This window comes from Ranitomeya imitator, chromosome 3, assembly GCF_032444005.1.
Source record: "Ranitomeya imitator isolate aRanImi1 chromosome 3, aRanImi1.pri, whole genome shotgun sequence".
Lineage (NCBI taxonomy): Eukaryota > Metazoa > Chordata > Amphibia > Anura > Dendrobatidae > Ranitomeya > Ranitomeya imitator.
Window position 1 is genome coordinate 191052385 of NC_091284.1, and position 14111 is coordinate 191066495.

At 42.1% G+C, this 14111-nt stretch overlaps 1 protein-coding gene across 2 annotated transcripts in view; it reads right to left on the minus strand.

Moving 5' to 3' along the window:
• The window catches only part of KCND3 (potassium voltage-gated channel subfamily D member 3), a 709390-nt gene that overhangs the window by 418354 nt on the left and 276925 nt on the right, over positions 1 to 14111 (minus strand). The gene's annotated exons all lie outside the window — the stretch shown is intronic.

Consider the following 14111-nt stretch of genomic DNA (forward strand, 5'->3'; position numbering starts at 1 on the left):
GATAAGATGAACTACAGAAGATGAATCGGTAAAGAAGTTTATGAGATTTATGTGTGAGGTGAAGACAACGAGGTACGCATACTACAAACCCTAAATAACTCTAATAAGGACCAGTATGGAAAACAAACTGGAAACCTTCGAATAATAGCAAAGGATAAACTGAAATAGGTTTAGTGAAGAGAAAGTGACCTTGCAGATAATGAGAAGAAATCCTCAGCTGAATTACTGTATGAGAAGGACGCCTGGCGGCTGCTGATTCTTTATCATTGTCTCCGAACCCTGTGTTTCTCTACATAGTACTTATATGTCCAATCAGACCTAAACTCCCACCCTTATACAAGCCACTCTGCAGGACAACTACAGTATGTAACAATAAATTTAATTGGTGTTGTCCAACGCTGGTCATGTGTTCTGCAACATTTATCCAAATTAAATTTCCCAGCCAAGCCCAATTGTTTTAATCTGTTGGTAGCAGATTGATGGTTTGAATTGTCTGCAATAGATTTCTTTAGCCAAAAGTTAAAAAAAAATGGTTGGCTTCATAGGTAAACACAAATTACAGATACAGGTTTATTCTCTGTTAGCCAAAATGGGAAAAAAAAAGTGTTGTTAGGCTAATAGGCGCATTCAGCAAATACAATCTCGTCTTTTACTCCCTCCTAGTCTAGTTGTAGATGATGCTGGCCTAATTATTGGTCACACTTTATCTTTTATGCTCTGTTAATGCATCAAACGCATTTCAATTAAAAAAAAAGTTGGAATATAGCAGACATATACTATAACTTATTGTCATCTCCATTAATAAATGAGGGAGGAGTACTACTCTATTAGCACATTAACCACATTTATCATCCAAAATTATGCAATTTATGTCACGGCCCCTTAGGATTATTTTCCTTTTTTGTTCTCTGATTGTAGTCACCGAAGTGGACTTTCCACAGTTTACATCTGGAGGCTGACAATAAGGGGGTGAGACCACTTGGTTCACTAGCTGCACGGACAAAACGCCACCTTCCTTCACTGGCAAATGGCTGCACAATTTTGTTTCACAGTCATGCAACCATTGGCTATCACTGGCGGGTGGAATTTTAGCCATTCAGCCAGCAGTACCATGTGTTCTCACCTTAAGATCAGTTTCACACATCACTGCAGAGCGCTTTTTTCCCTTGCGCTGGATCCCTTTTAGATTCATGTATTAGGTTTTAGTTTTTTGTTACATCCAGTTTTCTCCTATGAAGAATAATGGCTTAACTTCTTCAACTCATCAAACAGTAGAATATAGACAGCACACATATGACATCTTTGTGCTATCCATTTTTTTTCAAGGAGGCATTGAATTACATTCATTAGTGTCATTTACGACAAGGAAGGAAATAGAACATATCTTTGCTTTTTTACTGTTTTACAATTTTTGAAAAAAAAACACATTGATTGAAAGGTTATAAAAATAATGGATAGCGCATGCACCAAAAAATTAATGTGTGAAAAAGCTCAAATATGAAAACTGCCTCTTTAGAGAGGACTTGAACCCTACTATTGGCCCTTTAATGACTTAGGATAAAAGCCAGGCCAGAATCTCAGTTTGCACATACTTGTTTCGGGGTATAATGCCCCTTGTCAGTGCAAAGTAAGAGTTCTGATTTGCCTGTACAAGAGGCCTTTGACTGAGGTTTAAGGGGTAATGGTTCTCTTTGGGAAGCGTGACATGACATATGACATATGTGACATAAGGAAAAACTTTACCCCTTAAAGTCCAGTCAGATGCCTATCATAAAGCCAAATCAGATCCCACACTTTGCACTGAGGAGAGACAACACCCTGAAACACGTGTCTGCAAATTGAGATTCTGGTTTGGCTTTTATCTTATGTCATGTGTCAAGGCTCATTAAAGGATTTATAATGACTTTTAAGGTACCGTCACACTAAGCGACGCTGCAGCGATACCGACAACGATCCGGATCGCTGCAGCTTCGCTGTTTGGTCGCTGGAGAGCTGTCACACTGACAGCTCTCCAGCGACCAACGATGCTGGTAACCAGGGTAAAGATCGGGTAACTAAGCGCAGGGCCGCGCTTAGTAACCCGATGTTTACCCTGGTTACCATCCTAAAAGTAAAAAAAAACAAACACTACATACTTACCTACAGCCGTCTGTCCTCCAGCGCTGTGCTCTGCACTCCTCCTGTACTGGCTGTGAGCACAGTGGCCGGAAAGCAGAGCGGTGACGTCACCGCTCTGCTTTCCGGCTGACCGACGCTCACAGCCAGTACAGGAGGAGAGCAGAGCACAGCACTGGAGGACAGACGGCGGTAGGTAAGTATGTAGTGTTTTTTTTTTTTTACTTTTAGGATGGTAACCAGGGTAAACATCGGGTTACTAAGCGCGGCCCTGCGCTTAGTTACCCGATGTTTACCCTGGTTACCAGTGAAGACATCGCTGAATCGGTGTCACACACGCCGATTCAGCGATGTCTGCGGGGAGTCCAGCGACCAAATAAAGTTCTGGACTTTCTTCCCCGACCAGCGACAGCACAGCAGGGGCCTGATCGCTGCTGCCTGTCACACTGGACGATATCGCTAGCGAGGACGCTGCAACGTCACGGATCGCTAGCGATATCGTCTAGTGTGACGGTACCTTTAGGATTGCTTCCCCAATAAGTGGCACTAGAGTTCTAGTCCTCTTCATCTGTGAAGAGACAATTTGCATATTTAATTTCCCAGAGGAGCATGCATGGCAAATAAGTCTCCTTAACCTGACATTTCAGGCATGTCAATGTCCATAAGTTGAAGCGTTACCCCTTGGAAAAAGTCCAAACTTATGGAATTTGCATCTCTTGGAAATAAAAAAGAGTTCTTTGCAATGCCTACAACAGAGATCTTAAAAGCCAAATGGAAATTATGCACAAAGTATGAATACATTTTTTACTGAATTTCAATTTTTTCATATCTTTTGAAGTTAAGCATACTCAGTTTAAGAAATAAAAGTAATCAGTCTGTAATTTAAATAGAATGACACTGGCCTTGATTCATCAAAGTGGTTATGCTAAAAATCATTTTGAAAAGTCTTTGAACAATTTTCATGCCAGCTTTGCCCAGCTCTGCCAAAATGGGCGGAATTTAGGTGGGACAAGAGCACAATGTGGAATGGCAATTGACTAATTCATGTCAAGCTGTGCCATTCCTAATGACCCAAATCATACCCTAGTTCCTTACGGGAGTAAGATTTGTGGTGAGGTGCACACTGCATTTCAGAAGCACCCAATTCATTAAGAGTTTTGCGCCTCTTAATGAATTAGGCGTCTTGAACCCAGCTCGCCCTCTCATAAAGACTGGCATAAACAGAGGTGGTCTTGATGAATCAAGGTCATAAGCCCATCTTCAGTATTGGAAAGCAGTTTGGAGTATGTTCTTCTGTACCTTTATTTTAACATTTCGTAGAAGTTTGAGCACACAGACCCCATTAATAAAAACTTCCAACATATCAATATGACATGTCAAACTTTATGTGCATCTCCCAAGGTGCGTATTAACAATCTAATTACCTATGGTTTGCAGCATAGACAATTATCCGCTATCTTGTGAGCTTTTCATCAGAAGCAGAACCTCATATGCAGGCTCTCTCGTGGCACATGAATATATCATTGCTGAGTTATGGCTGGAGATAGTCCAAGTGAATATGTTCAAACTTGGCTTGGTTGCATTGTAAGGAAACATGTAAAGTTGACATTAATCACTGTCTAACGTAACAACCGTCTATGATGATGCACAGCGTTTCACATATCGGTAACCACAGAAAGTAGAAATTTCAGCCTTACACCGTAAACTTGATTGAGTCCCTAAGGGGCGCAAGATGAAAAGTGGAGTTATTTTATGCTATAAACATGATTAAACATAAAATTATCACAGAGGTATTACTTTGCATTGTAAAAATGTTTGCACAGAATTACAGTAATGTTTGTCTACTCCATAGCCTGTCCCACAACGACTGATGAATCTGTTGATTATAGTCTATGTTGTTCTCCCCCAATATACAATTTCCTGCATAGGGACATGAATAGGCTATAACTGCATAAGCAAATGATGCGCTTTGACTACACAGCAGGGAAATATGGCTTTTGTTATTTAAATGCTTCTTCTTTCGAAAAGGACAAGAACATTACAACTGCATAAAAATGTTCAACTATGTTGTTTGTTTGTTTGTTTCAGTGGGATGCCGCAGATTTTATTAGCAGCAGATGATCCTGACAAAGTTTTGGTTTAGGAAGTGTCTTTGGTACAGGAGATCAATATCTGATCAGTGGTGATTCCATTTATTGAAACCCTACCAATCTGCTCTATAAACTTGAATGAGATGGAGTTGTAGTGTCTGCAGTACAAGGCACAGCTGCAATGGTTACATACTTGCTATGGCACCCTCGGGTGCCATGTACTTATTACGTGCTCTGATCAAAGTGTGATTTCCATGATAGACCCAATTCTCTAAGATGAGAGAACAAGCAGTCATCTGCACCTAGCTTAATAGTACATGACATACACACAACAAACTATCCACATAATAAATCAGACCTCCTTCTTCCATTACTCCATGGCACAGATCTGATGTTCTTGTGCCCATTATAGCTTCTTTCAGATATATACAGGTGTCAGCATGAACACGCCTGCTGGTCTGCAGGTACACAGACCCATATACAGAATTCTGGATTTCACTCCTAATGTTGTTAACTTCTTACATAGGTTGTGGGATTGGATTAGGCAGGATAGGCTTCACTTACTACCTCAACAATGACCAATGAATGCCAATGATTCTGGTGCTGGTTTACCTGTTGCCTTTTTTGGTCCACTTTTGGTAGGTACTAACCATTCCATCTCAGGGACACACCCAACGACCTGCTAATTTGGAGCTGTTCTGATCCAGATGTTTAGCCCATTAAATTTGGCCTTTGTCAAAATTTCACAGCTCTTTTTCACTTACCCAATTTTCCTGCTTCCAACACATCAACATAACAAGAAGTGCGATTATGATGAAAGCAACAGTTATTTCCTTCACCTGACAGTGGTCTTAAAGAGTTTTTTAGGGCATAAAATATTGTTACGTTAAATCTAGGTTATGGGAGAGAAACCAAAGGAGATAAACCACAGTACTCAGCAGTGGCCACCAAACATCATACAGGGCAAATCGATGAGGGTGCCGGATGTTGGACCCTCGTCGTTTTCATAGTAATAGCATATTTTAATGACCGGTCATCAACATGTTAGTCCCAGACAATATCTTTCATGTTATAGCTAATCAATGTACACAAGTGTAATAGATATCTAGTATAATGCTATACAATATGGCCAAAAGTAAAATTACTAAATTGCTAAGCTATATGCTGTACAAATAAATACATCAAACATAATTTATAATGAAAGGAAATATGTATTTCTCACTTATTAGAATAGTACACGTTGTCTCAGAGAGGAAGAGGGTTTGACCTCTAATGAAAGTAGCAATCCTACAAGTCTTTATCAACCCTTTAACAAGCCTTGCCAAATAACTTAGGATTAAAGTCACATCAGAATCTCAATTTTCAGAGAGGGTATTGCCCTTCATCAGTGCAAACTATGAGATCTGATTTTTCTAGGTAAGAGACTAAAACTGGGATCTAAGGGGCAAGGTTTCTGCAAAGAGAAACCTTGGCCCATGGACCCAGACCTGGCATGTCACTGTCCACAAGGAGAAACCTTCATCCTTAGGGCCAGACCTAACATGTCATTCTCCACAAGGCGAAACATTACCTCTTAGAACCCAGTCTTAGCATTTCACCCAGCCAAATCAGATCTCATAAATTGCACTGATGAGGGGCAACACCCAGAAACACTGTGTCTGGAAATTGAGTTCTTGATTTGGCTTTGATCCTAGGTGATATTGCGAGACTCGTTAAAGGGTCAATAATGACTAGGATTGCTACTTCTAATAGGTGGCACTAGAGTTCAAGTCCTTATATTGGCGTGTCAGATCTAGTATGTCGCCTTCCACAAGGAGAAACCGTAGCCCTTAGATCACTTATTGGAAGGAACACAATGAACTGTGTTCCCAAGAAAATGGATCTAGAAAGAGGAGTTTATCATGGTGTACACAGACCGTATGGAGAGCGAGAAAGTTGTATGTCGTTAATCTATTTCTTGTAAATGAGTAGCTTTTACTCGCAGCCTTAGGAAAACATGGATAATTCATTGAGATAAAAATAAGTTGTGACTGAATTGACAAATTCTCTTCTGCTACATTTATATATTGAAATGTTCACATGCAATGTAAGCCTCAAGGAGCTATGGTCTGGCAAGGGGACAGTTTATGGATTTGTAGGGCTTTGTATGCCACTTTACTTTGCCAGCGGTGCCATCCCTGTTTAAAGTTTGCTGTCAGCTTGTCACTTTTCCTCCTTCTTTGCCGTTTTTGCTGATACCTTCTGACAGCTGCGCCAATGCCCAAAGTGATGGTAGGAGGTCAACTCTCTGCTGGGAGTACGTGAGCTTCTGCATGCTGTGCCCCAGCTATACTCATACGTAGAAATTTCTCATTATTTTATGCTCTTGTATCACAGTCAAATTGATTTTGTGCATGACAGTGTCATCGCTTCTTATCAGTCTATTAATAGCATGCGGGCCTTATTACTTTGGTACCTGTGATACCGCAAGAAGGAATAGAGACAGCTTTCTAGTAATTTAAGTTTTTATTTTAGGCATTAAGCAGGAAATAAGCAGAAACAGACAGTTTAACAAAAATGGGTTCTAAATATGCCATTATGTCCATCCAAAACAACAGGGTTCAAAGAAATGTAGTTGTGACCATTAAAGGGTTATTTCCAAGATAGTAAGTTATCCCTATTTATAGTAGAAAGAATAACTTACTGATGACTGGGGCCAACTACTGAGACCCTCATTATAATATTGGGATCCCTGCCATGAACGGAGAGAAGGTATGCTGTACTTGCCTTTCTCTAACAATCCCATAAGCCAATGAATGGAGCTAATGTTGGGCATGGCACTTCCAGAGTTTTGCTCTTGGGATTAGCAAAATACTCCAAGCCTGTGAATAGGAGACAAGGTACTATGTTGTCATAGTTTTGTGCATCTATTGTGACATCATTCCAACTATTGGGAATGTGCTCCATTAGTTAGAAAATACATTGCAACTAGCCATTAAAGGGAATCTGTCAGCAGGATCAACCCTCTTAAGCCTTCTATATGGGCATTCAGGTCATGGAAGGTTAAATAAAATTATACCTTGGTATCGGCGATCTGATGTATTATTCCAGAGAAATCCACGCTTCTCTTAATACGTAAATGAGCTGCTAAGATCTATGGGTGGACATTGATCTGCATGATGATTTGCCTACAGAGCTTCTCTACTATATAATTGTCTAAGGGTCACTTCCGTCTGTCTGTCTAGGATATTCATTGGTCGCGGCCTCTGTCTGTGATGGAAATCCAAGTCGCTGATTGGTCTCGCCAGCTGCCTGTTATGGCTGCCGCGACCAATCAGCGATGGACACAGTCCGATTAGTCCCTCCCTACTCCCCTGCAGTCAGTGCCCGGCTCCCGCTCCATACTCCCCGCAGTCAGTGCCCGGCACCCGCTCCATACTCCCTGTAGTCAGTGCCCGACGCCCGCTCCATACTCCCTGCAGTCAGTGCCCGATGCCCGCTCCATACTCTACACAGTCAGTGTCCGGCGCCCATTCCATACTCCCCGCAGTCAGTACCCGGCGCCCGCTCCATACTTCCCGCAGTCAGCGCCCGCTCCATACTTCCCGCAGTCAGTGCCCACTCCATACTCCCCTCCGGTCACCGCTCACACAGGGTTAATGCCAGCGGTAATGGACCACGTTATGCCGCGGGTAACTCACTCCGTTACCGCCGCTATTAACCCTGTGTAACCAACTTTTTACTATTGATGCTGCCTATGCAGCATCAATAGTAAAAAGATCTAATGTTAAAAATAATTAAAAAAAACAAAAGACCTGCTATTCTCACCTTCGGTAGTCCGACGATGCGCTCGCGCCTGCCGTCAGCTTCCGGTCCCAGAGATGCATTGCGATCTCGCGAGACAGCTAAGTGATCTGGGTAATTTTTCACAATGCATCCTGGGAATGCAAGATGGCGGCAACCGCGCGCATCACCAGAGGTTCGCTGGATCTCCGCTGGATCCCGCCAGGTGAGTATAAATCTATTTTTTATTTTATTTTATTTTATTTTAGAATACTGTGCACAGTTCTGATCTCCGGTGTATAAGAAAGACATAGCTGAACTGGAGCGGGTGCAGAGAAGAGCGACCAAGGTTATTAGAGGACTGGGGGGTCTGCAATACCAAGATAGGTTATTACACGTGGGGCTATTTAGTTTGGAAAAACGAAGACTAAGGGGTGATCTTATTTTAATGTATAAATATATGAGGGGACAGTACAAAGACCTTTCTGATGATCTTTTTAATCATAGACCTGAAACAGGGACAAGAGGGCATCCTCTGCGTTTGGAGGAAAAAAGGTTTAAGCATAATAACAGACGCGGATTCTTTACTGTAAGAGCAGTGAGACTATGGAACTCTCTGCCGTATGATGTTGTAATGAGTGATTCATTACTTAAATTTAAGAGGGGACTGGATACCTTTCTGGAAAAGTTTAATGTTACAGGGTATATACACTAGATTCCTTGATAGGGCGTTGATCCAGGGAACTAGTCTGATTGCCGTATGTGGAGTCGGGAAGGAATTTTTTTCCCCAATGTGGAGCTTACTCTTTGCCACATGGTTTTTTTTTGCCTTCCTCTGGATCAACATGTTAGGGCATGTTAGGTTAGGCTATGGGTTGAACTAGATGGACTTATAGTCTTCCTTCAACCTTAATAACTATGTAATTATTTTTTTTAACAGGGATATGGTGCCCACACTGCTAAATACTATGTGGGCTGTGTTAGATATTGTGTGGCTGCTATATACTACCTGGCCAGTGTTAGATACTATGTGGGCTGTGTTCTATACTGCATGGGCTGTGCTATATATTACGTGGCCAGTGTTATATACTGCGTGGGCTGTGCTATATATTACGTGGCCAGTGTTATATACTATGTGGGCAGTGTTATATACTACATGGCTGCTATATACTACGTGGCTGTGTTCTATACTGCGTGCTATATACTACATGGCCACTGTTAGATACTATGTGGGCTGTGCTATATATTACATGAGCTGTGTTATATATTACGTGGCCAGTGTTACATACTACGTGGGCTGTGTTATATACTGCGTGGCTGCTATATACTGCGTGGCTGCTATATACTGTGTGGGCTGTGTTATTTACTGCGTAGCCTATATTAATGCATTGGGTATTCTACAATATGTATGTATGTATATAGCAGCCACATGGTATATACCACAGGCCACGTAGTACTCCTATATACTACAAGGCCTGTGCTATATACTATGTGGCAGCTATACACATACATACATATTCTAGAATACCTGATGCGTTAGAATCGGGCCACCATCTAGTTTTAAATAAAAGAGGGCTCTGCAGGAGAGCAGACTGTCAGTCATTACATGTCTCACATTGGTAACACCTTCTTTTATTTAACATAATCTCTGGAGGCAGAATCTTATGCGAATCTGTGTTTGTCCCATATATCTTAGCAGCTCATTTACATATTAAGAAAAACATGGATTTCTGTGAAATAAGACATCCGATCAGATATCAAGGTATCATTTTATTCAGCTTCCTATGATCAACGTGGCCATATAGACGGCTTAGAAGGGTTGATCCTATTAACATATTCTCTTTAACACTGATTCAATATTGAAAATAATGTTGATCATACACAAATTGCTATGTCTGTGGTAGTGTTCTTGGGATGATTCACTGCCAGCAAAAAAGGATTCCGTATTGTATACGGAAAAGTTAAAGGGGTTTTCCATGGCTGCAATACTGACAAATAATTCTTAGAATTTGCTAAGAAAATCTGATTGGTGGCAGTCCAGCACTTGATATGCATGTGGACTAGCTTACATACCAAGCACAGGGTAGTATATTTAGCTATGGCTAAATCCACCAGGTCCCATCAACCAGGTGGTCAGCTACAAACAAATGTATACCACAGTGTTTGGTTAACTAAAAGGGGCTGTCATGGTCTCTTCATTCTACTGATCTGTGAGTTCAGAAGTTAGGATGTGCCATCAGGATTACATTTCAGAATTTTCCAATATAGCTACAGATAGGAACCTTGATTACCCTATATACTCGAGTATAAGCCGACCTCCCTAATTTTGCCACAAAAAAACTGGGAAAACTTATTGACTCGAGTATAAGCCTAGAGTAGGAAATGCAGCAGCTACCGGTGAATTTCAAAAATAAAAATAGATGCTCCATACTGTTCATTATTGCCCCATAAGATGCTCCATATAAAGCTGTGCCACATATAATGCTGCATACCGTTCATTATTGCCCCATAGATGCTCTGTATAAAGCTGTGCCACATATAATGCTCCATATTGTTCATTATTGCCCCATAAATGCTCCATATAAAGCTGTGCCACATATAATGCTCCATACTGTTCATTATTGCCCCATAGATGCTCCATATAAAGCTGTGCCACATATAATGCTCCATATTGTTCATTATTGCCCCATAGATGTGCCATTGAAAGCTCTGCCATAGAGTGCTCTGCACCGTTCATTATGGTCCCATAGATGTGCCATAGAAAGCTCTGCCATATAGTGCTCTACACCGTTCATTATTGCCCCATAGAAAGCTGTGCCATATAAAACTGTGCCATATAGTGCTCTGCACCGTTCATTATTGCCCCATAGATGTGCAATAGAAAGCTGTGCCATATAGTGCTCTGCACCGTTCATTATTGCCCCATAGAAAGCTGTGCCATATAAAACTGTGCCATATAGTGCTCTGCACCGTTCATTATTGCCCCATAGAAAGCTGTGCCATATAAAACTGTGCCTTATAGTGCTCTGCACCGTTCATTATTGCCCCATAGAAAGCTGTGCCATATAGTGCTCTGCACCGTTCATTATTGCCCCATAGAAAGCTGTGCCATATAAAACTGTGCCATATAGTGCTCTGCACCGTTCATTATTGCCCCATAGATGTGCCATAGAAAGCTGTGCTACCGGTATAATGCTGCAGCTGCTGCAATAAAAAAAACACACATACTCACCTTTCTTGCTTGCAGCTCCTCAGCGTCCCGTCCCGGCGTCTCTCCGCACTGACTGATCAGGCAGAGGGCGCCACGCACACTATATGCGTCATCGCGCCCTCTGACCTGCACAGTCAGAGCGGAGAGACGCCGGGAAGATGGAGTGGCGCCCGGTGTGTGGAACGGGGACAGGTGAATATGCGATACTTACCTGCTCCCGGCGTCCCGCTCCTTCTCCTGGACAGCTGGTCTCTGGGTGCCGCAGCTTCTTCCTCTATCAGCGGTCACCGTTACCGCTCATTAGAGAAATGAATATGCGGCTCCACCCCTATGTGAGTGGAGTCCATATTCATTTCTCTAATAAGCGGTCCCACGTGACCGCTGAAGAGGGGAAGGGCTGTGGCACCCGAAGACCGTGGGACGGCAGGGGGAGCGCCAGGACTAGGTAAGCATGCCTCAGACCTCTCTCCCCCTCACCCGCCGACCCCACCGCTGACCGTGACTCGAGTATAAGCCGGTAAGTGACTCGGCTTATACTCGAGTATATACGGTATTTACTTCCAGAAGATGAACATCAGTCCAGGTCATGAGGAGACCACACGGGTGAACTGCTTGTGACAGTCACTACTTCACACAATTAGAACGGATTTTCATTTTCTGTATGTAGTTAAACTATGTTTCCTATTCAATGATTACAGAGATGCTGAGAAACATAATGACATGATACACAATATATTAGAAAATGTCCTGACCATTCATTACAAAATCAACCAGCTTTATTTAATGAAACCACAATATCGGTTTAGGTATAAAGTAAGTTATATTCTGGAGGATTATACCTAAAAGCCTTACATGTTATAGATGGAAAGAGCGTATTTTTTTACCTAGGTTAAAGACTAGAAACTCTTTACCCTAAACTTTTGAGCTCAATGTGAAATCTGTACCAGTGCGCCCGACTATTAAGTTCCATTCATAATACTGGTGCCCTTCTTTATGACAGGGAACCATTAGTAGCCAGGACCCTTATAGATATTAATTTTGTTTACCCCTTTTAAGTATATGAAACAACCCCCAGTCCGATGACCCCCTGTCACATATGAAGACACAAGTATCTTCAATAGCACATGGTAGGTAAGGTCACCAGTGAACAGCAGCTGCAGGGTTCAGTCATTTGAAGCCGATATGTCCACATGTTTAGTAGAAGCCTGTGGATGACTGTTCAAGCCAAACACACGGAATCAGTGCACCTTCAGGGTGGGGAGGTCAAAAATTTAATTTTACCTTCCCATCTACTTGTTTTATGTCTATCTCCAATCTCCTCTGTATACGGTTCAGCCGGAGATGTTACTTAAGAGGGGCAGAGATGGATAGGTGAAAAGTAAGAAGGCAGGTGCAATGAACCGTTTAGCTACATCAAGTGTGCATCAAGCGCCGATTCTTGACGTTAACAGGCATTTTAAGCAGACAGACTTCCTTTAATGTGCATTAATGCACTGAAAAAGAAGAAGCAAAATGGTTGAAAATAGCTATACATTGGGTACAGAAAATATTCAGACCTTTTTAAATTTTTCACTCTTTGTTTCATTGCAGCCATTTGGCAAATTCAAAAAGTTCATTTTTTTTTCATTAATGTACACTGCACCCCATAAAGGCCCCAATTCAGCAAAGCATTTACGCGAGAAAACTGGCTTAAATAGAGTTTAAAAGTCACAACATTATTGTGAAATGTGGAGTTGCGCAAAAATGTTGTGACTTTTGGTATTTTAGTGCCAACATGGGAGGAGCTGGGGCAGGATCGCAAATGGCTTTGGCTAGGGTCACATTGCGTTAGTGCAATCCGTTTAGCGCTAGCGCTAGTGGATTGCGCTAACGCAATGTTTTTTATGGGGCCGCGTTCGTGGTCGCGGTAACGTCCCCGCTCTCGCAGATCCCCGATCTAGTGTAGCGCGTTCCCATTAGCGTGAATGGGCGCGTTAACGGACGCGTTGCATGGCGTTAATTTCGCCGTGCAACGCTGTCCGTTTAACGCGGTCCCATAACGCAATGGGAACCCAGCCTTTGCCTACTTGCCTGCTAATTCCGAAAAAATTCTTACATTTCATATGCTAGAAATGTTACTCCCATCCCTGATTGGAATAACATTTCTGGTAAAGGGTACACTACCAAGAATTAGTGCCAAATTCATTAAGTGGCATGCAAATCTCAATGAATTTGGCGCATCTCCTTCTTGCACGCCCATCATGAGGAATGTTTACAAAACACCAGTCCTAAAGAATTGGGGCCAAAGCTTATAAAGGTGATCCATACACACATAAAAGAAAAAGTAGACAAATTTGCTGGAGAGGCTGGATAATTATTATCTGATGTACATAGACACCTCCTGACTATGGATGGGCGGACCCGTGGATGTTCAGTCCATTGAGTTTGGCTAAACTATATAAAAAGTTTGGTTCAGGTATTAGAATGGCACCCAAACTCAAACCAGAACCCGAACCCGGACACCATTCACAGGAATGGGGGCCCAAACATTAGGCTGTTCTCACACTGTCATCTGTGCGACAGAGCGTGAAAAAATGGCTCTGATCGGCAGTAATCTTACACGTTACTGCCGGTCACAGCGCTGCAGTTCCCATGCAGTCATACAGATGACAGCATGTAAGGCAACAGCTTTGACCAGCGGTGAGAAGATCAGGCGTCGTCTTATAAGTACTACTCTCATCAGCGTATGACTGGTCTTATTGACATGAGTATTTAACAGCCAGTGCCTGTCCATAGTAATAAATATGTCAGTCAGATCATTAGTGCTGTGCATGTGCATTTTACTGTACATAAATTTAGCTAATAAATAAAATAAAAAAATGGCGTAGGATCCTCCTCATTAATTTTATTAAGTAGTCGAGGGAAAGCAGAGAGCTGGAGGCTAGTATTATTAT